The sequence below is a fragment of the Athene noctua genome, chromosome 4 (assembly GCF_965140245.1).
Source record: "Athene noctua chromosome 4, bAthNoc1.hap1.1, whole genome shotgun sequence".
In the NCBI taxonomy this organism is placed as follows: Eukaryota; Metazoa; Chordata; class Aves; order Strigiformes; family Strigidae; genus Athene; species Athene noctua.
In genome coordinates, this window is record NC_134040.1 from 33,347,992 (window position 1) to 33,371,725 (window position 23,734).

The 23,734-nt window shown below is 41.1% G+C and overlaps 1 protein-coding gene across 2 annotated transcripts in view; it reads left to right on the forward strand.

The window, feature by feature from the left end:
* Positions 1-8,600: 8,600 nt before the first annotated feature.
* The window catches only part of ARHGAP24 (Rho GTPase activating protein 24), a 226,819-nt gene continuing 211,685 nt past the window's right edge, over positions 8,601-23,734 (forward strand). Inside the window, exon 1 of one of the 2 annotated variants that reach the window (XM_074904927.1) lies at positions 8,601-8,641. The gene's annotated coding sequence lies outside the window, so the exon portion shown is untranslated. Of the gene's footprint in view, positions 8,642-9,321; positions 9,448-23,734 lie in introns of those variants that run through there. The other variant, XM_074904926.1, reaches the window with a different exon arrangement.

Sequence of the window (23,734 nt, forward strand, 5' to 3'; positions counted from 1 at the left end):
AGAGTGGCAAATGGGGCTTTTGGACTATGCAGATAAAAGCATGATTTTGCTGTACCGTTAAAATTAAATGACTCAAGAGCTCTCTAGTATTTTGAAGTAGGTGCCACTGTTTGAGATGGAGGATTGTCTGTCAGTCATGCCTCAGGATGCATCCAAAAGAATGGAAGAGAATGGAACTTGGACTGCTGTGTTTTGTTTTAATATTGAATCTGTTGCTAGAACTATCTGTCACTTGAATCCCCTGTTGGAATTTGAAGAGCTTAATTGGGAGATCCTGAAAGCTCCCAAAGCAAATAGTGAAGCAGAGTAAATGTTAAGCAGCTGTCAGTTAGTGCTTAAAAACTCAGCCGGCTCTCCAGATGAAGCTGGAGCTGTGTTTGTTCTAGCTCTCAGCTCTGTTCTACAGTGCAGCAGATAGTTTGTGATTATCCCCAAAATCTCTGGTCATGCTTTAAGAGCTCCTAGGTGACTTACTGCAGAGTGATACCAAGGACTGCATGCCATCTGTCTTTAAATTCATGTGATTTCACTAGTTGTTCTTGATGCCTTTCTGAATGCTGTTTTCAGAGAAAAGGGGGACAAACATAGCAGGGCAAATGTGGCTGGAGAAAGTCTTGTAGAAAGATGCTATGGTAATGAGTTTTGGAAGTGATGGATATCTTACTACTTAACTGTCTGCTTTTATAGTGTCCAAACATGAGAAGTTTTTCTTTTGGAGTCAGGCAGAGCTTTACAATGACCCATCAAGATAGCTGTACTGCACCGCTGCTGGACTCAAGTAGCACTCAGGTTTTCCTTATCTCCAGTTCACGTGAAATGCATGATGGAGAATGGCAATACTGCTGCAGGTTTGAGTGCTCAGGTTCTGAGTACTACTCAAGGTGTAACCAAGCTTACAATGAAGATGTGATGAAAGTAGTTGGGATTAGCAATCAGCAAATACGAGTGGGATTGCATCTCATCTTTTCTGATTCTTTTTTTTTTGGCTTTATTCCACTAACATAAATCATCATATAATGGATACTGTAGGACCTGATTTACAGTACTGAGAAATAATGTATCATTCATTAATGCTGAAGTGCAGCAAGAGGTGTTAATGAGACTTGGTGGAAAGCAAACACTCCACTAGCAAAAGGCATCTGAGCTTAAACGGTTTGAACTTTTATTTCAGTTTCATCTAGTCAGGACCACAGTTGAAGGGAAGCAGTAGATAACCAAGTCCAAGTGATCCATAATGTTGGTGAGGCACTGAACAGTTCTTAACCATTTTTGACCTGGGGTGTCTTAAGTAGAGTAAATGTAGAGATACACCTTCATACATGGTTGAAAGAAGCCCAGTCATTTAGTGCAATCACCAATAAAAATTTAGAAAAGCAAAATGAAAGAAAGCAACAGTAGCCTTTATAAAAGCATTTTCAGTGCTAGGTTAATAGGAATGCATTGGTAATATTAACAAAAAGATGGTGAGTCTCCTAGAAGGATTTTGAGGAAATGAACAAATACTGTCTCCACTGTAGTATTAATACACCTTGATGTATTAGTCAGGCACAGTGACAAGGTAAGCTATTCAGAGGGGTAGGAAATGGTAACATAGCTGGAAATATTTCCTGAAGTAGTAAGATGGTGGATGTTATCAGCCCCTGATATAGCCTACATGCATCTGTCCTTGAAGGAGGTCATGATGCATATTCCAGGAATGCACTTAAATTATTGTAATATAGATTTTGCAGGCAACAGCCTGCAAGTAGATTGTCTGTGGCTTTACCAAAGCTCTTTGAAAATGACTGAGGTTCCCCTTGCATACAAATACACCCAATGTGTTGGTGATAGGAGGTCCAGCTTTCATGCAAGTATGATATATTCATGGCACCTAATGTGTGACAATTGCTATCATGATGATGTAATGAGATAAGACTACAAAGGATGCTTGCACGTGGAACAATATCTATGAAAAGATGACATTTGCACAGTCTGGGGAACGGTATGCTTAGTTTGTAAGGCATAGTGCAAGCCCTGATAGTAGCAGTCTTGACACAGTAACTTTACTGGATGAATTCAAGGCATTTTAGTGGTTCTCTTTGACACATTCTTTAAAATAATCCTTCAGTAATACAGAACAGAGTAGTTTGTTTCCATCACGCTTGCTTACTTTGCTCACTACTGAAAGCTGACCAAGAAATGCTATATGTGGTGTGCCTTATACAAGTCTTCAGAACCAAAAGTTCTGATTTGTCCCTGGTGACTAAGTCTGCTGTCTTGTGCAGGAGTGTTTTGTGGACAAATTATGTAACAGTTCTGTTCAGTTTTTGCTCTCTTTTTGTTGTGATCTAGTCATGTTTGCCTTGCCTCTGTTTCCCTTTGCATCTTAATTTATGTAGTTCATGTGATAAGGCTTGTCGCTTTTCAGAGCTGCAGTCCAACAGGTCGGGTCTGTCCTTGGGGAATCTGTGTCAATGTTAAACATTGGTTCTGTTAGATTCCTCCTTTTCATATGCCACCAGTGTAAAATACAATGCAATGGTTGTGTTTGTTTTCTCAACTAAAAAACACAGACATTTCTTAAGGAAACCTGTTTGAGACTCTGACTTGCCATCCCTCTATGCTTGTTCTTTACTGATGTAACTATAACAGCGACTGACTCAGAAGGTGATGTTTTGCTGCAGATGTCAGCAGAAGTCATTCCTGTGATAGATTTGGACTTGGGGATTTTTAAATTGTGCCTCGTGCAATAACTGTACCTGTACACTTGCTGTAAAAGCTTTCTGTTACAAGAAATCATAGGAAGGAGTACAACATCACCCCAGGAGGATGTTCTCTGTGGTGTTTTCGTATTTCTCCTCAGAGATGAGCCTTGACAGTTAGGTGAATGAGTGCCCTCTGGACAGGGTGTGCAAGACAGCTCAGTAGAAGTCACAGGGACTGTGAAATATAGACACAGTAACACAACTTAATTGTTGAGGGTTTTCTGAATTCTTTACCTGTTGACTTAATTGTGTTAAATTCATAACATCTGATGTATTTATTCCTGAGTCAGGATCACTGTGGGGTGCTGTTTTTTCCTTGTAAATTTACTGCTGCTTTATGGGGTGGATGTTTCCATTTTTCCATCCAGCCTATTGAAAAGCAATGTAAACTGGACATCTTGTTTACTGTTGATGAATAACATTCATTTCCTAGTGACTAGAGATGATTGCTTGGCTAGTGGGGAGATCCTCTGAGGTCTTACAGCTTGGATTTTCTCTATTGCTTAAGTTCATACGTTGCTTATGAAAGTAGAGTTACTCGGTCTCCACCTATGAGAAGAAGGTGAGACTATGCATTTAAACACCAGTTAGCAAGAACATAACTATACTATTAAGTTCTGCTTGCATTCTTGTATGTATAAATTTTAAGTGTATCACCAAAATAAATCCTGACACATAATATTTTTGTTTTTTCTAACTTCAACTAGGCTGCTGAAATGCTGGGGTTTCAACCCCAAGCCCCAAATGAAGGTTGACATATGGGTGATTCCCACAGCCCTTCACAAAGCGGGGGTGAGTTTGCCTTCAGGCTTCCCTCCTCCAGGGTGTGGCCAGCGTGGCAGGGAGAGCAACGCATTAGGTAAAGGAGCCCCAGGTGTCCTGCTTTAAGTAAACAAAGGTCAGGTGTCCCACTTGGGGATAAAAGCTGGGACCACTTGCAGGCAGGGGCAGTGTCTGTCTGTGAGGTGGAGGCACTGTGCAGAGTTCCCTGTTGGGGAAGGACCTCCTGCCTCCCTGGAACTGGGCTCCAGTCAGGTCTGGCCTTTGTAAATGTGGGCTATGTAGAGATTCAGTATGTGGCTTTCTTGGTCTTATGTATTCTGTTTGTTGACTCAGTTGTCTCCCAGCCCTTCTATGGGAAACTGCATGTCACCATTTATTCCACCCATTGTTGGTTGTGTGGTGTCATTGTTGGGGTCAGTGGGATTGATGTCAATTATGTATAATCTGACTGACTTGTACCCCCAGTGCTCACCAATGTACTGACCCTTTTGTATCAAATATAGTTTGGGTATTGGTTCATCTTTATTCTGGCTGTGTCCTTTATGCTAGGCCTGATAATTGGCAAAACAGCTGCTGCAGCTGCTAAATGGACAATTGAGGTATTTTATGTAATGTATTGCAGAATATAAGCATAGATGTTAATTTTAAGGGGAAGAAATCTTTTTTTTGCAATGTCAGTATTCAAGAGGGATAGGCTAAAAAGCTTTTTTTTCCATGTGAATTTCAGCTTCTAGGAAGATCCTGTTTGGTGTTTTTAATGTATTTTAACACCACCCCCACCATTATTTTTGCATGGCACCAAGGACTCTGCAAAATGTTCATTGTTAAACTGGATCGAAAACCCATGCTATCTGTATCTTTGAAAGTTTTACACTCTATATAGAAAGGAACAGAAGTAAAACTTTCTGTTCTAAGCTGTCCTGTGCAAACAGGATTCAGAATTTGCTGGTTTGAGCTTTGACTTATAATAGTAAATAAAGATTCACTGTTGAACTGGCTACATCAGAAAGGGGATTTTTATTTCTTCCTACCTGATGCCATTCCTTGTAGGTATTCATATGCTTGTGTTCTGTGTTTCTGACCAAAGATAAGGTCAGTTACCTTTCACCTGTAGACTCCAAATGAAATTTGGTTTATGTCTGGGGAAAAAAATTGTATGTTTATGCTAGTAAATTCCAAAGTAATCATGGAGCAATACCGGGAGATGTTTAGGAAATCAAAACCCAGTGGTGTAAAATCAGATCTGATCTGAGATCCTGGCAACAGCCATGTGAAAGAGTCAAATCTTGTAGTTATTGAGTGCTTAAACAAAAACATTAGTTTTAAAGCTTTCTGTTGATGTTCCTGATCTTGGTGGTTGTCTTCTTTCCACATTTCTGCATTGATTTGCCATAGTATAAACAATCACTATTTCTACTGAAGCTCCTTCTGTGTCTTCTGACACTTTTTCAGTTCTAATGAATTAGTATAATTTGAAGCATGTATTACATGGGTGGCCATGTTTTCCTCAGAACACAGCTGAATCAGCTTCCTTCTGTGTGTCTAGGATAACCACAGTTTTGTTTTTCATAATGTTTTTAGTACAACTCTAGACTCAACAATCTGGACTTGAAGGAAGTAGACCAGATAAAATTGTTTGGACTTCTATAAGAGGAGTAGAAAGTCTCTGCTGAATACTGATATCCAACCTAAACACTGGGTTATTATGAGCACCTGCACAGAAAGGAAGAGGGAAGTGATGCAAAACGTTGTTTTTTTTTTTTTAAAAATTGAATATTCATGGTTCTCCCATGTGACTTGATGATATTTGCTCACTTTGCTTACCAGGCTGCAGTGATGCCTGCAGAGAAGCCCTGTTCCAAAGATTGCGTGTGTATATACATACATGAACACACAGAGGAAGAGCAAGTCTTGCTAGATCAGAAAATGCCTGCGAAATAAGTCTGACTTACTTTATTTTTTTTCTGTTTGGGTTCCTATGGGTCAGAACTCTTTAGCATATATCTTCAGGTGTTAACAGGCACACAGTTAACTTAGTTAACACAGTTAGCAGTAGATTTAAAACAAATAACCTGTTATACTTTCTGCAGTGACCCCGTGAGGAGGCGAGGCTCTGTACAGAGTAACAAAGTCAATTTGCTGCTTCCATTGGTATAAGAGGCTCTAAGGGCAGGAGGCTTAGTAGCGGACTCAAAGTAGTTCAGTGGTGATAGTAATCACAGATCCATTTCTGCATAAGATGAGCAAAGGAGAGGGAACTTGACTAAGGTACTTTGTGACCCCACTTGCCAAAGGTGTGTGTTTGCCCAGAGGGGCAGAATTACCTTTGGAACAGCCTGCAATTTGGCCATGGGTATTCCATGCTGGAGCGGGCCCATGTAAATGCAGATTTCATCCTTCCCCTTTGTTTGATGGCTTGGCAAAGTGTTTCTGGTTTGTCCCATTAGATGTTTTGTAAAAAAAAAAAAAAAAAAAAAAGTGTTTTTTTTCAGAGGGGAAGATTAAAAATCTTAGTTCCCTGCCATGCAAAGGTCAAATCTTTGAAGCATTTCAACCTGCTCAGGTTTGGCTGGTATCCAGAGATCTAGATGGGAGCAGTCTTGGCATGGAAAACTAGCTGGGTACTTACCAGCACCAATCCAGGCTTTTCTTAGCCTTAGTTGTGTAAGTTGCATAAACTGTTTCCAGTTATAGACCTGTTCCTACTGGCCTTTCCCTACTGTAGCTAATGAAAGACTGGATATTGATGACACACATGTAGAAAAGGCAACTCAGGCTGAAGGATTTCAATGTGTCTTACAAATGAGCCCATAGAGCTGCAAATATGACTTGTTTTACAGTCTGAAACTCAGGTTTAGAAGGGTATCAGCTAGCAAACCATAACGGCCTCAGAAAGAAAGCAAATAGCAAAGGGCCACCAGTAAGCTAAGTAAGGAAGGAAAACTGACTACAAAGGGTCTCCTTGTTGTTTTTGTTGTAATTATGTATTAATAGCCAGACTTCAAATGCATGGTTCTTCAAGGATGTGAGGGGCTTTGCCGCTCAGTTTTTGAAAGCACCTGCATTGTGGGCACAAGGCTGTGTGAGCTTTCTACTGCACTCAGGCTGGCCTGGCACAGGCCCAGGGGGTCTGCATGTACCCACTGCTGCAGCCAGCAGCCCCAGTCTGCCCTGCAGCTTGCTTCCTGTGTCTCTCTGCACTTCGGAAGTCCATTGTACCTCTCTCCTTTCTCTCTGGTAGCTGGAAACTTCCCTGGGGTTACTTCTTTCTTAAGAGAACAGTACAGTAACAGAACAGTAATTTCCTATAATTTAAATAAGAGGTCTTGTGCGTTAATGTGGCTGTCGTTCAAATAAAGGCGCAGAGCTGTGGAGATGAAAGTTACAGAAGTGCCTGAGTTAAGTTTTTATGTAATGTTGATTACTGTGGTGCATAAAGTGAGGCTCCCATATGTACAAGCACCTCATCAGGGCAGGCATGGTCCTTGACGGTGGAAGGCTTTCCATCCCATTAAAAAATGTTTTTTCTAGTATGTCATTCTGTCTGCTCTCTCTGTGAGCCTGCGTTTGGCAGCTAACCAAACTGAAGGCCAGCACAGGTATCCTGCTGTGTGTGTGTTTAATTCTGTCCTCCTCTACGCCATCTAAAGCTTTTGCATGTTCACTTTCTCTTCTTGAGCAGCCATGTATCTATATACCCTGTTTACTCTTTGAAAAAAAAAAAAAAAATATTACAATGGTGTGGTGTCAGCAAGACTGAGTGTTTTTTTCAAACTGGTGTGGTTGTTGGGACAAACTGCATTTTGGTGGGGTGCAGCATGCTGTCCCTGACACCAATGACCTCTGTTGGCCTCACCTCCAAATTTGGCAGAGAGATGATAGGAATGGCTTTGCTCTGCTTCCTCCTTTTTTTATCTCTCTGGACTTCTTTTCCAGGGACAGGATCAGGGATTATAGCCCTTGTGCTGAATGGCTTGCTTAGTTCTCTTCTCTGGCTGGCTATCTCATGACAAGCTGGGAAGGTGAGGAAAGCATCATGGGTGTTCCCTTCATTCATGCACTGATGCCTGGGCACAAGGCTGCTGCATTTCTCAACCCTTCTTGCAGCATCAGTGAGAGGCAGAGTTCAGAGATTTGATTCAGTATGGATAACTGGGTGGCTGAATGATTTTTTTTTTTTTCTGTTAAAAGTAAAAGCTGCTTCAGTGCAGTGATATCCCATCCTCACTTCTGCAGATTATAACATGTCATTATGTTACAGTATGTAAATGTTCTTCAGACCTCATCAACTGAAAGACTTCATAGATCTGATGAATTTGTTAGAAATCTGATTACTTTCAAAAGGCTGTAACTAATTCCTGTAGTACTGAGGATTTTTTAGTGCTGTCACATTGGGTGGAGCTGGAACCAGCAAATGCAGAATTGTGAGAAAAGGTTTATGGGAGGGAAGTTGGTGGGAGTGTGTCTAGGTCTGTCCAAGCTGCGCACTCATCAGATGCTGAGATTCTGGGTCATGCAAAGCACTTTTCCAGCTTCTACAGATTTGCTGGCTCCAGCCATTAGAGGAACACCACATGCCTGGTACATGTAGCTGAAAATGGGCAGGATTTTGTTAGTGTGTGCAGAACTCTGCTTGGGCTCTAAAGTGTAATACTGTGCTGATTCCAACTATTATTAGTGGTAATTTTTTCTTATGATCTCATTGTTGTATAGTATCAGAAACTGCTTTTTGTCTCCTGATGGGAATATGAAAGAAGAGACCAGTAAGATAGAGCAATTAGGATTTTCCAAGAGAGGCTGTGTTTCCACCTAAAACCTGTACTGTGGGGTCTGGTGTGGTGGGAAGGAGGGTTTCATTCATTGCCCTCTCTGTGTATGGGGAAAAGAAAGAATGCAGCCTCACACTCACTGAGTCACCCGGGAGCAGATGACAGTCGTTCCATTCAGAGAGGGAAGGGCAGCTCCTCAAACCCAATTACAGCTGCAGTTTTCCATCATTATTCCCATTCTGATCTCTGCTGTGCGACTTGAGTCAGAGCAGGGCCTGCAGAGAAGGCAGGCAGCCCTCCCTGTATGGGTGGGTCCCACGGAAGCCTCCATCACCTCCACACGAGGTAAAACCCTTCGTCCTCCTTGGGTGAAGTTGTGGGGACGCAGGCAACGGCAAGTAGATGAGGCAAGACCGCTTTGAGTGTGTTTAGCTGCCTAAAGGGGCATCCCAGGCAAAAACAGAAAAGGGGAAGGGGGGGGGCGGCAAGCACCTGCGCTGGGTGACAGGGTATCTGCGTGTCGGTGGGTGTGTGCAGCAGGAGGGGAGCCCCTCGCCCCCAGGGCAGGCCGAGGTGCTGCTGGGTGTTGCCGGAGCTCTGCTGGGTGGGAGACATCCCCCCCTCCGCGGGCGCGCCTCGGTAGCACCTAACGGCGGCCAAGCAGGGTGAAACGCTTCCCGGAGGCTTTCCAGGCGCTGCCGGAGCGGCGGGTGCCGTGTCGCTGGGATTTCCAGAGGCGTCTGGGAATTCCGGGAGCACGGCGTGCTCCGGGGCCGCCGCTGAAACCCGAAACCCGGCGCTGCGGCTGAGGGCTGGCCCTGGGCGGCCCGCGACGGTTTTTCCTACCCTACATTTGCACATCCGAAGGCTCCGAGTGGCTCTTCCCAACTTCTGGGGCGGCGGGAGCGCGGCGGGGGCGGCCCCGGGTGCGCGCAGGGCGCGTTGGGGTCGGGTGTGGGGGGAGGCGGAGGAAAAGAAACTTCTAAGTGCAGTCAAGCTGAAACAAGCTGTCACTGGTTCCGATTTTGGGTTGAGAAGCCGCTGCGTTTATGGGTGAGAACAACGACCCTGCTTGTGGAGGGTAGGAGCCCCGGCCCGGGGCCGTTCTGCAGCTCCCGGCGGATCGGGTCAGCGCCGCAGCTGAGCGCCAGGTGAGGCGGCATCCATGCGATTTCTATCCGGGTGACAGAACCGTGTGGTTTTTCGCAGGACAACTAACTGCAGCCGACCAGGAAGCAGCGGCGGCAGCTGTCTGTGTGTGTTAGGGCTGTTCTTGTCTGCCGGGGGTGTGTGTAGGCATCTTTAAGTGGTTCTGCGTGCTGTTATTTCTTAACAGTGTTAAATAATGCATGACAAGATTCCTTTCTGTTGGTTTCAGGCGTACAAAGCAGGGTATGTGTCATCTGACTACTTGTTGGCTTAAATATAAGTAAAAGCCCTTTGTGCTTTCTGCAATCTCCACGTTAATGTTCATATTTGGATTTGTGGTGGTTGTCTCAAAATCTTCCTTCGACACAAATACCTGTAGCAGCCTTTCAGCGAGAAGATCCTCCATGGGACAGATGCTACAGTAAAGACTTTGATTGTAATCACAAAAGAGTTGGAGAACCTTCAGTGGATTTTTAGCACTACTGAGTGTATTTTTTTTTTTCTTTTAAGATAAGGAAGTAATTGTCGTCTTCTCTTTTTATCCTTATTGGACTTGTATGGAATATTTAACTACCTTTATTAGCATTAGTAACATGCATGTGTCTTGTCAGTTCGGGGGTTTTCTTTCAGCAGAGTGGAGAGTAGTAAATAGTTCATGTTTGATTTTAGAAGCATCTTTACTACAGATGATTGGAAATAAAATAGCAGGGGTTTTTTTAGATAGGTACCCTTGTCCTTTATAGGTAGAAATAAGAAACCAAATTAATTCCTTGTGTAGCACAGTGATGTCATAACACTGAATTTGTCTAATAATTATCTGAATTCTGTTTGTGTTAGGTAGCATGGTTGCTGAGAGAGGGTGATAACTCTTTCTAGATCAGCAGGTATTAAGATGCTGTTAGTTTAAGTTTTTCTGTTGGGGAGCAGTTCTGTACTTGGACGGTGGCAATAACGTCTGTATATTCAGGGGAAAAGGATTCCATGTGAGGTAAGAATTAAGGGAGGGTGGTTTATCAATACAAGTGGCAAAGTATCTTGTCCTAGCTAAAAATCACTTAATTGGCATCTCATTCTCACAGGAGGCATGCAGAGTTACAAGCTGAGATAGAGAGAAGGAAGGACTGAGAGTCAAGTGCTTCTTTCCAGTCCCATGAAATTTTCATGTTGTGGCAGGTTTTGTTATTGCAAAAGGCATCTTCTAGTACGTGATACAGAGACTTGTGTTAAAAATAAATGTGCTTAGAACTCGTGTTTCTTTGTGCATGTTGTCTAAAGTTATTTGTCTGCCTCTTCTTTGATTATTGTCCTGTCTCTTAGCTGCTTTTTTCTTCTCTTGTTCTTTACTTGGCTTTCTTTCTTTAATGAAATAAGATAGATTTAGATTGCAATAAATAGTGTTCCCACCAAAAAAGAAAAAATAAAGCCCCACAGTATGTAAAAATTGTAAAGCCATGTAGAAAATTCATGCCTTCCACACAGATTCATGTCATTAGCTGACTTCTCACTGTATGGCAACGCGCTTCTGGGCGCAAGTGAGAGGGAGGCTATGGGTTATTATTCCTTTAAGATGCATGCCTCTCCTGTGTTTGCAGGCTGGTGAAGATCACTTTTGTTAGTGGTCCTATAGCTAGGTTCAGTTTTCTGAAGATGGGGTTTAGAAAGCTAGAAACTAAGATCCCTTAAAGGAAATCTCCTCACAAGTAACAGTTTGAACTCCTGATAAGGTCATGTCTTCAGAAGAAACTAGAATAGAAAACCCCTGTGAGATCCATGTGCAGTTGTAGCACATAGCACATAGGCACCTCTCAGGACCTTTACATCTCTTCCTGCTTGATTTAATATCTGATTTTTTTTTAAACACGGGGTGGGGAAAAAGAAAAAGGGAGTTGAAATTTTTGGTGGGTAGTTTGAAGTGACTTGCATCCTATTACCTTTAGCTGTCTTCTCTGCAGCCCGTTTATTGTGACCTGCTGGCCTTTGGAAGTATGCTTTATTCCTGGAGCTATTACTTACTGGCTTTATCTGTATTGGTCAGAGGGAATGCTTGACATGATTTTATTTTATTTTGTTTTCAATAACCTTCTGGAACGGAGTGTGACACTTTATCGTATTAGGGTGACATTTGTATTGTAAACTGTCTTGTGGGTGAAACAAAGTGTGTGTTAGCTTTCCCCCAGAAAGAAGAAGAAAAGGTTGTCTTCTGGCATTCTAAAACAAGAAAAACACTGAAGGAGAATACCTGGTATAGGTTTTCATTGTTCACCATCTGGAACTTGGCTTTCTGTAATGCTGAGGACTGCAGGTAAGATAAGTGGCAGAGATTGTTGGACGATAAGCAAACATGCTGCTTTTAATGAAACTTGTTACTCCCCTGTCAGTCTTGGGAGGAATGGAAGCTTAAAAAGACAACAGAAGCCAAATTTCCAGTTTAGGTTCTCTTCTTACATGTGCAGAAAGTGCTAGTGATAACATGTGGTCTCTCTTAGTTTCTATTATTATGCTGAAAACAAAGATTTCAAGTTAGAGTTGTCTTTTATAGTTGTTCCCTGCACTTATTTAGAAAACCCTGATGAGATTGCCTTCTTTGTTTTTTCAGTTGGGGGAGAGAAGGTGGTTCAGTTCTTTAGAATTCAAAAGTGAGATAAGCAGACATCTCAAGGATGGGTGTGCTTCAGCAGTAGCAGATGTCAGCAAGCCTTGATAAAGACTCTTTACCTGCAGAGATGTAACCAAATGTTGCTGAAATCCCAGCCTTAGAGCAGCAGGGAGGGCACACAGCCTTCAGGGCCAGCGGTACTGTGGGAGCCAGGAGAGGCTGCCTTGACGGAGCCCTGTGCCTGAGCTCCCAGGAGCAGCGGAATGGTGTTGGGAAGCAGCTTGTTTCAGTCCCTGTGGTGTCCCAACCTCATGAGGACAGCCAGTAGCTGATTTGTCATCTTCACTTTCAATAGGTACCCCCAGGATGCCACCACAAGCCACCGGTGGCAGCCCGGCTGTAGATGGCTGATCCTGGTGTGAGGAATAGCTTGATGAGAAACTTCCTCCTATTCTGCAGCTTCTTGTACATTATTTGACTCTTTCCTTCTACTTCACCATTTTGCCAGTGCCATTTGGGTGATCAAAGTGTGGATGATAAGGATTGGAGTGAAGCTGTAAATTTATTTTGTATTTAATGGATTAGGAACCCAAAATGAACTATTAGGGTCCTTTATGTAGCCCCCATGATGAGCTAGATCATTTATTTTCAAAAAAATCCCATTTTTCTGACAAAGTCACTTGATATGCTCACTCTCAATGGTCTGCAATATATTCACTTTGTGTGATAATCATCAGTTTTAAATTATGTGCTTTACTGATTGTTTTATTTGACTGTCTTTAACTACCAGCTTTGTTAGCTCTGGTTTTTATTAGCTCTTTGTATGTTTAATAGCATTCTCTATCCAAATTTCAGCTCCATCTATAACTATATCTTATTCTTTACCTTCTCTTTGTAAAAGTGGGAAGTAGAGTTCCTTCATTAGGTTCTCCTGTTGTTTAATTATTCCAACCTTTTAAAAACCGTTTCCAGTTTCCCAAAATGCTTCTAGTTGTTTGAATATCAGCACTGGAGATAATACTTAGGGTGCAGTCCTGTGAAATCCAGAGACATAGTGATCTTTATACTTTCTTTTTCCTGGTCAGATAGTCTTGTGACAACACCAGACAACACCACTGTTGTGGTGAACAGGGATCTCACTTTTTCCTTCAGGAGGATGCTCTTAGGTACTGTCAGTTCTTCACAACTTGTGCATCTGCTGAGCAAAACCACACAGGCTGGTGCAAAAAACACACAGGCTGGTGCACAGACGGCTGGCTGTCCTCTTCGTAATTAAGGGCTTCCTTGGTACTTGTCACCTACAGAGTTTTTAAGTCACGATCTTTGGGTTTTTTTTTCTCATTTTTCTTCCAAGTCATTGGCTAAACTGCAAAATAAGATCGTTCCCCTGAGACTAGAAACCACCTGCAGTATGATGCTTTTTTTTGGTTTATGGTCATGGTTTATGACTTACTTGTTAATACTTAGAATTAATTTTGTCTGCCTGGCTCAGCTCTTGTTTCATTGGGGTTTTGTAATGAAATTTTCATGCCTCCACCAAGCCAGAGGGCTTGAAGGAGCATACAAATTTAGTGCTTTTAACTTGACAAGCTGCTGCGGTACTGGTTATTTTGGAGGGGCTTTCACACTCTATGGCTCAATGAGACAAACTTCAACAACACGTGTTGAATTCCTTGGCAGTGTTTATGTAGCTTCTTGTAAAGAAATACCTTTAATTTTCCTATAGTTCTGTGCAGTTTTGTATAATAACAATTATGATTAGTAGCTCTTTAGTGAAGATGTTTTTCATGACTCTTACTTCCAAGAAGTAACTGGTGGTTCCTGTCATCTTTTTCCCACATCTTCCTTTGCTTTCAGAGCAGCTTAAATTTTAACTGGACTGGTGTTCTTGGCCTGCCAAATTGAACAATCTTGAAGTGTTATAGAAAGTAAAACGCAAAAACACAGCAATTTGCCTGTATCTAGGAGGCAGTAAGATCCCTCTAGATGTCAATAACTGGGAGAACCAAATGTGCTTTTTCCTGGGTTAGTGTGATCTGGTCCAAAATTTGTTGGCTATTTCTATATTTTGAGCTATTTTCCTGTTTTGCCAGGAGGTAAAGTGCTCCTTCAGTAGGCAGAGAAAGTAGCCTTCCAGTTAATTCTTACTAAAATGGCCTGACCTCAGCTCCAGCAGAAAATCATGCTTTTTTCGTAAGCTGCCTTTGTGGCTGTTTCTTTAACCTCCCCCAGGTATAGGTCCTCTGTTCTGAGAAGAAAATGTGAAGGAGGACAGAGGTGACACCAGGGAAGTTCCTTGCTGCCTGAAAGTGTTAGTAGTTTGCAGCTTAAGCTAGAAAAGGTTTTAAAAAGGGTGAGAAGAATGGTCAAGGACACAGCACAGCTTCTGTCCAACAAACAGTGAAGCAGGAAGGAACTTCTCAGCCTGCTGATGAGATGACTGAGAACTGCATTAATGAGTGGCAGGGAAAGGATAAGCAGAGTCCAACTCTTCCCTTATTTTCCAGTGCAGGAATCCCAGGGTGTATCCAGAAGTGATGACAGGCTCAAAACAAATAAAAGGAAGTAGTGCTGTACACAAGATGTAAATAAGGTGTAATTAAGATGCACAAGTACTTGTCAGAAAATGTTGTGGTCAGTAAAGGGAAAACCCAGTTTTAAGGGGTAGCTAGCTGAAAGTATTGTGTGCTTGTCTTAGTTATCTTGCTTGTCCCTGAGGTTTTACTTTAGTCACAGTTGGAGATGGGAGATACTGGGCTGGATGGACTCTTCCCATTCCATTGTAGACATCTGTTTGTTCAGTTTTGTCCCTCTTTTATTTGGATGCTGCTTATGTAGGGGAAAAAAGCCCATCTCATTCTGTCTGTGGCTTGGTGGAAAGGAGCTGACTGACCACAGCAAACCACTGCTATACATAATGACTTGCCTTGTTCAGTTGGAAATGTGTGGACATGAGGAAGTGTAAGAGCAAAGCAAGTTGTGAGGAATCTTTGTGCTTTTGATTTTTAAAGATCACAACCTTGTTTCCAAGTAGTGCTATGGGGATGTGTGGGCACAGTCTTATGGGATGAGTATTTAGAAAATGAATCACAAGAGCGGATCACATGAATTCAAGTAGAGCAGACACTCTGAAGCATGCCAGAGCTTACTCAAGTAGGGAGTCTTTCTCTACATACCCTGCTTGACAGATTGGAAGCACTGTAGAGGTGGAAAAAGAAGCTGAAGTGCAACTGTGCTCCAACAGTCTCAATGTGCTAAATGACTGTTTATCAAATGGGAAAGCACTACAGTCACGAGTGACTTCATGTATGCTTAAGGCCCCTCTTGAGTTGCTTGAGAAGGAAAAATGATGCAGAGCCTGCAGATGATTAACTTTGCTTCTTATTCTTCAAATCCTACTCTGTGGATCAGCTGGATGTGGCGACTGCCCCCCACGGCCGAAATGGCTGACATTTCTTTCACTATTTTGGAAAAAAAAAACCCAACCTGTCAGTAAATCCCTAAAATTTGAGGAACTCTGCATTCCAAAATAGTGCCAAGATCTTGTTGCCACGATGCCAGTGTGTATTTAGAACTGGCTACTTTAATTTAGTTATTACTGTAATAGAGTGCTAGTCATGTTCACCTTACCTACTTGGGCTTGGACTGGGAAATAAGAATTGCAGTAATCAATATATAACACAGAGCCTGATAAAACTCATTCATAATGCTTCTTGTTGGAGGATAACAGATCAATGCAATTTGAATACAAGTATGTGAATGCAGACATGTATCAAAGAGGTCAAGGCAGACTTCTGGAAATCTATTTAATGATTTCATTGCTTAATTAGCAAAGTATTGTGTTGGAAAGTGTGCTGAGTAATTTGGGGTCTTAATGTTGTTACATGTGAGATCATGATGAAGGAAAAATCCCTGCTGTACATCTGCTTATAATCATAAACTACTTACCATGGCATTTTGATTATCCACAGTAAGTCAGAGCAAGCAGCCTATTTGCTGTATAAACTTTTGTATGGTGGAGCCTCTAGACACTTTCTTCAAGGGTTTGGGTTCCTGATTGTTTTCTCTGTGTGGGTTTGTGTTGAGCTTTTACTACTTATCGGTGATTGAGATCAAAATTGCATGTCAGATACAGGGATGGTCACTGTGGCTATCCACTACTCAGTGGTCTTGCAAAACACAAAACAAGAAATTTTGGATGCTGGAAAGAAATCTTATCACTGGCAGACACAATATTTGTGCAGCTGTTCCCACAGATGTTTCTTTTTTCTTTTTTTAACATCTCCTAAGAAGCAAGCAAATTGATGGAGAAATGTTAAAGGGCCTGCTTGGAGAAAGAGAAAACCTGCAATGCCTTTTAGTTTGGAGATAGTGATGTACCTTGTTTTAAAACAACTGTGAGTTCTTACTTGATGTCAGTAAGTACAAACCTGCTTAGGCTCTGTATTCAGTAGAGCTAAATGAAAGTGTCCTAAAATGTGAGCTTTGCAAATAGGCTTTGAGAGTCAGGATCTGGATGGAGTAATTGTGGATCTTAATAGTATTGCTGAAACCCAGATTGATTCGATCTCAGCAACTTCAGTGTAAAATTTCCTGAGTTTAGAAGTGAATAGAAAAAGTTCTGTTAGAAAAGCTTGTTCTGACAGGGTTCTTCAGTGTGGCTAGAAGTTTCAGAATGAAAACATAGTAGCAACCACTCCGCCTCCTCCAATCAATAACTTGTTTCAAGATTGTGGACTAGTTTTGTTCATATGTATTGCAAAATATCATTCAGCATCCACTGTAAGACAGGTTTATTCACCGTTTTTAAAAACTAGCAAATACAATTCTCTTATATGGCATTGGGAAGTCTTGAAGTACTATTTCAAATACAGTTTGAGTAAAAATTCATTAGAAGTCAATAAATTAATTGCAGTGTAAAACATTATTAACATTTGATGCATGATGCTGAAACCTCTTCTTGTAGGAGGAGAGTACAGGGCTCAAACTGGAGTTAATTAACTTCATCCTCCAGAAATGTGTAATAAATGATCTGTAGAAAAACATACATTTGTATAAATAGGGGTCCATGTCTTGATGCAGCAGGCTTTCGGAAGGATTTATTTTCTCTTGGGGGATACAACTAAGTAAGCAGCAAGAAGCTGTAAGAAGGCATGTTGTAAGTAGTGGTTTTGAGTAATGAAAGTTTATAGAAAACAAGATATATCTGTCCATAAGCAAAAGAGAATTGATGCTTCTGTGTTGTTGAGTTTTCCATGTAACCTCGTATGTGTGCCATGTTTGCTGCCTAGACTTAACCAGCCATGCTTTAGTCGTCTTTAAGAGAAAAATCAGACCTGGCTTTGTGTATTCTAGTGAAAATGAGAGCAGCCTTAATCTCTGCACATAAATATATCAGGTGGATAAACACCAGGGAGGGATCAGACCTATTTTGGGTGATAATGCAGGACTAAATTGGTGTAGACTGTCCCTGAGTGTGCTGTGATGAAAAAAAAAAAAAAAAATTTCTAACAAAGTTCTTGGGTAGCCTTGGAACTGCTGGGTTGGGGGTGGGGGGAAATATTAAAATAGCTGCTTTGATGATGCTTTTTCACTATCTGAAACTGTGTTGCTAGCTGAAGCCCCATAGGGCTTCAGGAGCTGGGTTTAATGGATTGGGAGGTCCTTTCCTGTCCTGCCTGTTTGTCATTGTCTACAGTTTTAAAAGAATAGTCTAGCCCCTAACCATAGGAATATTTTACATGTACTATAAGACATGCCAGGAGAAAAATATAATCAACAGCAAATGAACATGCTCACAGTAGGACCCTTATTACTTTCACTGTGATGATTCTGTCCTGTAAGGAGCTGACAATTTATTTCTGTTAACTTCACTGATTTTTTGAGAATTGACTAGGGTTTAGCATTGATGTTACAAACAATTTTGGTCACTTGCCATGGTGATTTGACCCCTGATTTGGTCAGCTGTTACTGGTAGCCTTTACCACATTTAGAAACAGTTGTTGACTCTGCCCTTTGCAGTGGTCTGTGGGTCTTTGTATGGGAGTAGCCCCATTAGTCCCTTCAAATGCTGCCTTTTGCCAGGCATAAGGGGACAGGGAAGCTTCTGGGAAGGAGCAGGGACAGCTGTGATGATGATTGTAAACTGGGGAGCTTGGCACAGTTTCTTATGCACAGCACTTGTGTCTTGCGGTTGGCTGTTGAGTCCTCTTTTTTAATACGTGCTGAATTTCCATGTGTACCTCTTGTGATCCTGCTGTCAGCCTGGGCTCACAGAGGTCGCAGTGCTCTCAGCTGACATCAGGAAAGGACTAAAGCAGCCGGTTGAGTGTGCACCACATGGCACATTCAGTGTCAAGACTATTTGTCATGTAACGAGATTAAGCCATCCTGCAGCACTACTGTACAATGCAGGCTCACACAGCTCCCGATACCTTTCTTTGGCAGCTGGAAAAGTGCAGAACAGGAGTTTGGTGTAGGGGTGATCCTCTGCTAGTGTTAGAAATAAAACCCTAAATGCTGAGACTCCCTTCAGATGTTTGCATGTTATTTGATGGTGTCGCTCCTGGGACACTGCTTCAGAGATCTTCATCTCTCAGCATGAACAAGAAGGCTGTGAAATGTGAGTTTTACCATTTCTTACTTCCACAGGGACCAATATAAAATGATATCTTAGCCAAAAGGACATACTAATTATTGTTAGTCTATATATGACTATGCAGTATTTTGCACCTTACTTAGGTATCCAGTAAGTAATGATAAATAACTGTGCAATAGCTGGTGGAAATACCCAGTAAAGGAAATAATTTCTCGTCTGTGCTGTTATACCAAATGCTGAATGAACCTAGCGCAATGAAACAACAAAGAAAAGGTCATGCTACTACAGTGGTGGGGAAGAAACTGAAATAATGAGATAGGAGTGCTACTGAGAGATTTCAGAGGGACATGCCTTCGTGGTATTTCAGTTTCTTTTCTGAGGATGTGGAAAAAGAGGCAGTTATCACTGAGATGTTGTTGTGGGCGAGTAGGTATGATAGGGAATAGATCTGTTTTCACTTGCAGACTGATTGTCTGATAGTGTTGCTGGAGTGCTAAATTGTACAGAGCGATTGGGATGTGTTGATAGATGTGGAAATGTGCCATGAGGAGCTAATTATTTCTCAAATGACTAGTCAGAAAATTTGTGCTGCTTTTTGATTCGGAGTTCATTAAAAGCTTTCATCTGCCATTCAGCTCTCCCTTGTAAATCATTATTACCTTGAGACAAGAAGGATCTTTATGTGGTTTCTTTGTAAAAACAGAGCTGCTTATGCCTCCTCTGGCAAGGACAGGTCTGTGCTGCTGGGCTATGTGCTGAGCCTCCAGCCTCGTTGGAAGGCAAAGGAAGGGTCTGTGTGGAAGCACTGGTAGTTTGTGACAGATGTTTTGTAGGAGGTGATGCTGCTCAAAGCGTACAGCAGGGCTGCAAGCCCATGGTGTCCCATGAACTTAGACTTCTAAGGAAAAGTTAGATTTGGTAACTTTACTCAACATTGTGGCCCTACAACATTCTTAAGGAGCTGAATACCTTCCTCTGCTTTATAGCTGCAGTGTCTCAAGCTGGTGAGATTGTCTGGGTATAGACAAAACCAAAATTGAGTGTCTGCGGCTTGTGATACCACTCAGTTATGAAGATATTTTAAGTCAGGTCATGCTTATTTTCTAATGCCATAAAATACCTAACACATCTCCATACAACATGGCTCTCTAGAGTGTGGTAGCGGTCATAACATTTTTTCCACTCAGTGGTTTGATTATTGAGCTGCGGGAACATTGCTCTTCTTTTTTTACTTTCTTCTTGGAGAAAATGTTTAGCATTTTTTCTTCTGAATCTCAGAGATGCCCCATGATGGGACTACTGTGTGTGTGTAACAAGTCAGTGGGCTGTTCAGTTTCCTCTGTTGCATGCCTAAAGTAGAAAGCTCTAATGTGGATACAGTGTCATGTACCTTACTGATTCATAGCTGCATTGCTCCTTTCATCCCTAGCTGGGGATCAGAGGTTCATTATGAGAATGGTGTGTATGCATCTTATTCAAAGTAGTCTTGAAGTACTCAAAAAGTCCCATAATACTTCCTGCTAAATCTACACCTTTCTCTCATAGAAAACTTCTCTTTGCATGTTACTGAACTTTATGAAGTCCTGTTCTTTAATATGTGTGATGCGCACCTCCTCTACATCTTTATGTATTGAAAGACAGTGTTTGTTTTCCATTTTCAGTTCTCTAACTTATGAAGTCTGGGATGGGAAGACAGGTAAGACAAAAAAGAAATCTATTTTTCTTGAATAGTCCCTGTCTGCCCATTTTTACTGTTACAGCATGCTCACATAAAAGAAAAGGTGGGCCATTAGCCAGATATTCTACTGAAGGAATATTTAGCAATATCAGCAAGGTAAGTAGTCTGGGATTTCCAGAAAGAACTGCTCTTCTGCTCATCTCTTCTACCTGTGTAGAATTTCTGATATCTAGAAATGGTGACTTGCACTGCCTGTAGGTGAAGATCTCGCATTTACCCATGCCAGTGCTTTTGAGAATAAGTAAGCAGGATACAGTAGGTTTTCTTTTATATCCATAGATAAGATTTATTTTTGCCTTTGATCCACCCTTTAATGATTTCAATCAGTAAAGAGGTAATGTTGCCCTGGAGAATAACCAAAGGTATTGAGGAATAGCCTAGAAACATGGAAACAAAATAGCAAGCATGTCTAAAATCTCTCTGTATGGGGAGGTTACTGGTAACTTTCAGCCAGTATGTGTTGAATATTGGCTGTGAAATGACAGTACAGCTGAAAGGATACATGTAGACTTATGGGTACTAGTTTGTGTGAAGCTGGTAGTAGCAAGGTCCTTTTTAGATTAGTGTGAAGTTAATGTCTCTAGTTAAAAAATAGGATGAAAACCTGAGCTCTGAAACAAACTGTGTGCTCTGCTGGAGGTCTGGAAAAAGTAGATTTTTGTGTGTGTGTGTTTTCAGAAGCATGTAGAAGCACAGCTTTTTGGCATCATTGTAGATGACTAGCAATGAAAAGATTGAGGTCTTATTGCAAAAACAAAAAGATGATTTATTGGAAATGTCAAGAAATAAATCACTGAGCCTAATAGGCCTGTTAAACAAGCTTCTTGGTTTGGGTATGTTTAAAAGCAAGGAGGTTTGAATGGTTCTTATAGTTTATAAACTTGGATGCCTAGACAGATTGCTTGGAAATTGATATGAGCAAATAGTTTGTTCTGAGACTCATTAAAAGTGGAACAAAAAGAAACCATGGGTTTTTTTGGCTAGTCTGTCATGTGCAGAATTTTTGAGGCTAATAAGGTAGGAAAAAGTTAAGTAGTGTGGAAATCGTGACAAGATCCTGTAATTTCTTCTCCTTTAACCAGCATATTAAAATTTTACAGAGCTCTTTAGAGAGTGTTTTTAAGTTGCAACTTGTCATACTGGTGGTGGTAGTAGTGCTGCTGAAACACCTCTGCAGAAGGACTGGGTGTTTTAGCTGAAAGCTTATGTGAAAATATGTTAGTTTTGACCAAGTTGTCATCAAAAGGAGACTGAATTCCAAGATGGTGTAGGCAAGAGAAGAGATTAATTTGCCATGCTGGGACAAAAGAACACAGGGTAAAATTGCAGTTTGGTTAGAATATTTTTTTTATTACAGGATTTTTACTGACCCTGTTTAGTGTACATATATGTTAAGTCATATAGTATAATAAAACTGTCAGTTCCATTGGTTTATATTTGGAATGAAAACCAAATAATGCTTTACTAGTAAGTAGCATCTCTCATTAAGGCCTTGGTGCTCCATTGCACCATTAGAATGGCTGATTGTTTTGGTTATGACTTATGTTAAACAGTAAAAGAAGGTGCAGAAGTTGAAAAAATTTCTCATAGTAGGTGTGCAGGGATGGGAGAATAATGTTGAAACCTCCGAAGCTGGGAAATGGGAAGAAAGTCTTGATCTTAACGCTAGTATGCTTAGGGCAGGTTGAATTGACTTGATAATCAGCTGGTGTTCAGATGAGTCCATGGTCAAAGAGACAGTGATTTTTCTTGCATGTTTTGTGTCTCTGTAGATATATCTGAGCTACTTTGTCTTAGAGATCCTGAAAACATAGTCCTAGATCCATTGCTGCCAGTTTGTGCTAGTGGCATCTAGGCTTAGATTTGACCTTGTGAGTGAATTAAACTTTTTTGTTTGACTTGACAACATTTCAACAGCTAATAAATTAAATCCAAATGTGTGTGATTCTTGATGCCACATTGCTATTTTTTTATCATTACATATTTCATTATGGACTGTCTAAAAGTGTTAATGTTCTAGTTCTAGTGTTTTCTATTGACTTTTTTGTCATCCATTGGTCTTTCATATGCTATCCTAGTTTACTAGGAGAAAATCTTGTAGTATTACCTTGATTTGCAAGGAGATAAGTGAAGGTGGATGTCTGAAATGATGTGTAGAGTGGGGATCAACAAAACTCCCTGCTGAAAATTGTGGAATCTGGAAAGCATATTACAGGACAAAGAAGACACTTCAGCCTGTCTTCCTGAGAAGTGCCATTGAATTGTTATAAATACTGTTATTCTTATTGTCCATACAGATGAGAAATCTAAGTGTAATGATATCATTCACAGAGCCAGGGAAAAAAATTCTGCATGGTAGAAAATCAGTAATCGCCATGGGTCTCCTGGCTTTTGCACTGCTTCACTTTACCGAGCTGGCACTTAGTCAGTGTATTTGCCTCTTGTTAATAGTCATGCTTTATGTCATTAAGTAGCACAAATGTGTACCTCTACACAGCTGTTAAACTAAGGCATTTGTGAAGAGGGAATATTAAATGTGAACAGTTTGCAAGTGTTCCACTGCAAGAAATAATTTTTTTCCATCAGTCAGGACACAGACACTGTGTTGTGTTATTGATCACAAACATTAAGCATAACCAAGCAAAATACTGGGTTTTGTCTTGCTGTAGTATTCAGGAAAACTTTGAAGAGTTTAGGGTGACATTTTACAAAAATGCTGCATAAATTTGAACATTTGAGATGGGGGGACAAAAAGTTAGATTAAGTGATTACAAATGATTTAAAGTGTTTTAGTGCCTTGAGAATTGTTCTAAATCTAATGGTGGACTTGAAACTGCTGCTTTTTGCGTGCAGTGATGAAAACAAATCCCCCATCATTTCAGTTAGCTGTCCCTAATTTCATGTTCTCACTTAGCATATGTTGCAACATTTTAAAAGCCACATAAATAGGCTTAAGCATCAGTGAATTATAAAGGATGTTATAAATGATTCAGTCACTGCTCCATAATTAATTTAGAGCAAAGGTCTTCAGGATAACTTACATTTTTTTTTGCATAGTTATGTTAATTTTGCTGTGGGTTTTTTGCAGTTAAAATGGAGAAGCTGTTCATCAGAAAAGTTTTAGTTGTTACAATGGATTCTTCTAAATTTGTATGGTGGCTGAGTACAAATATGCTATAATAAGAGCAAATTTTTATCATTCTTCTTGACAGCCAGATTTTGACTGGCCCCTTTGTGGGTGTGCAGGGCTGGCAAACTAAAAGTGCTCTGGAGACAACAGAAGACAAGCTTCCAAGTGTCTTTGTGTTTGTAGCCTACCTGAGAGCTGGCTGTAATTGCAGCCTCTGTACAGTGAAC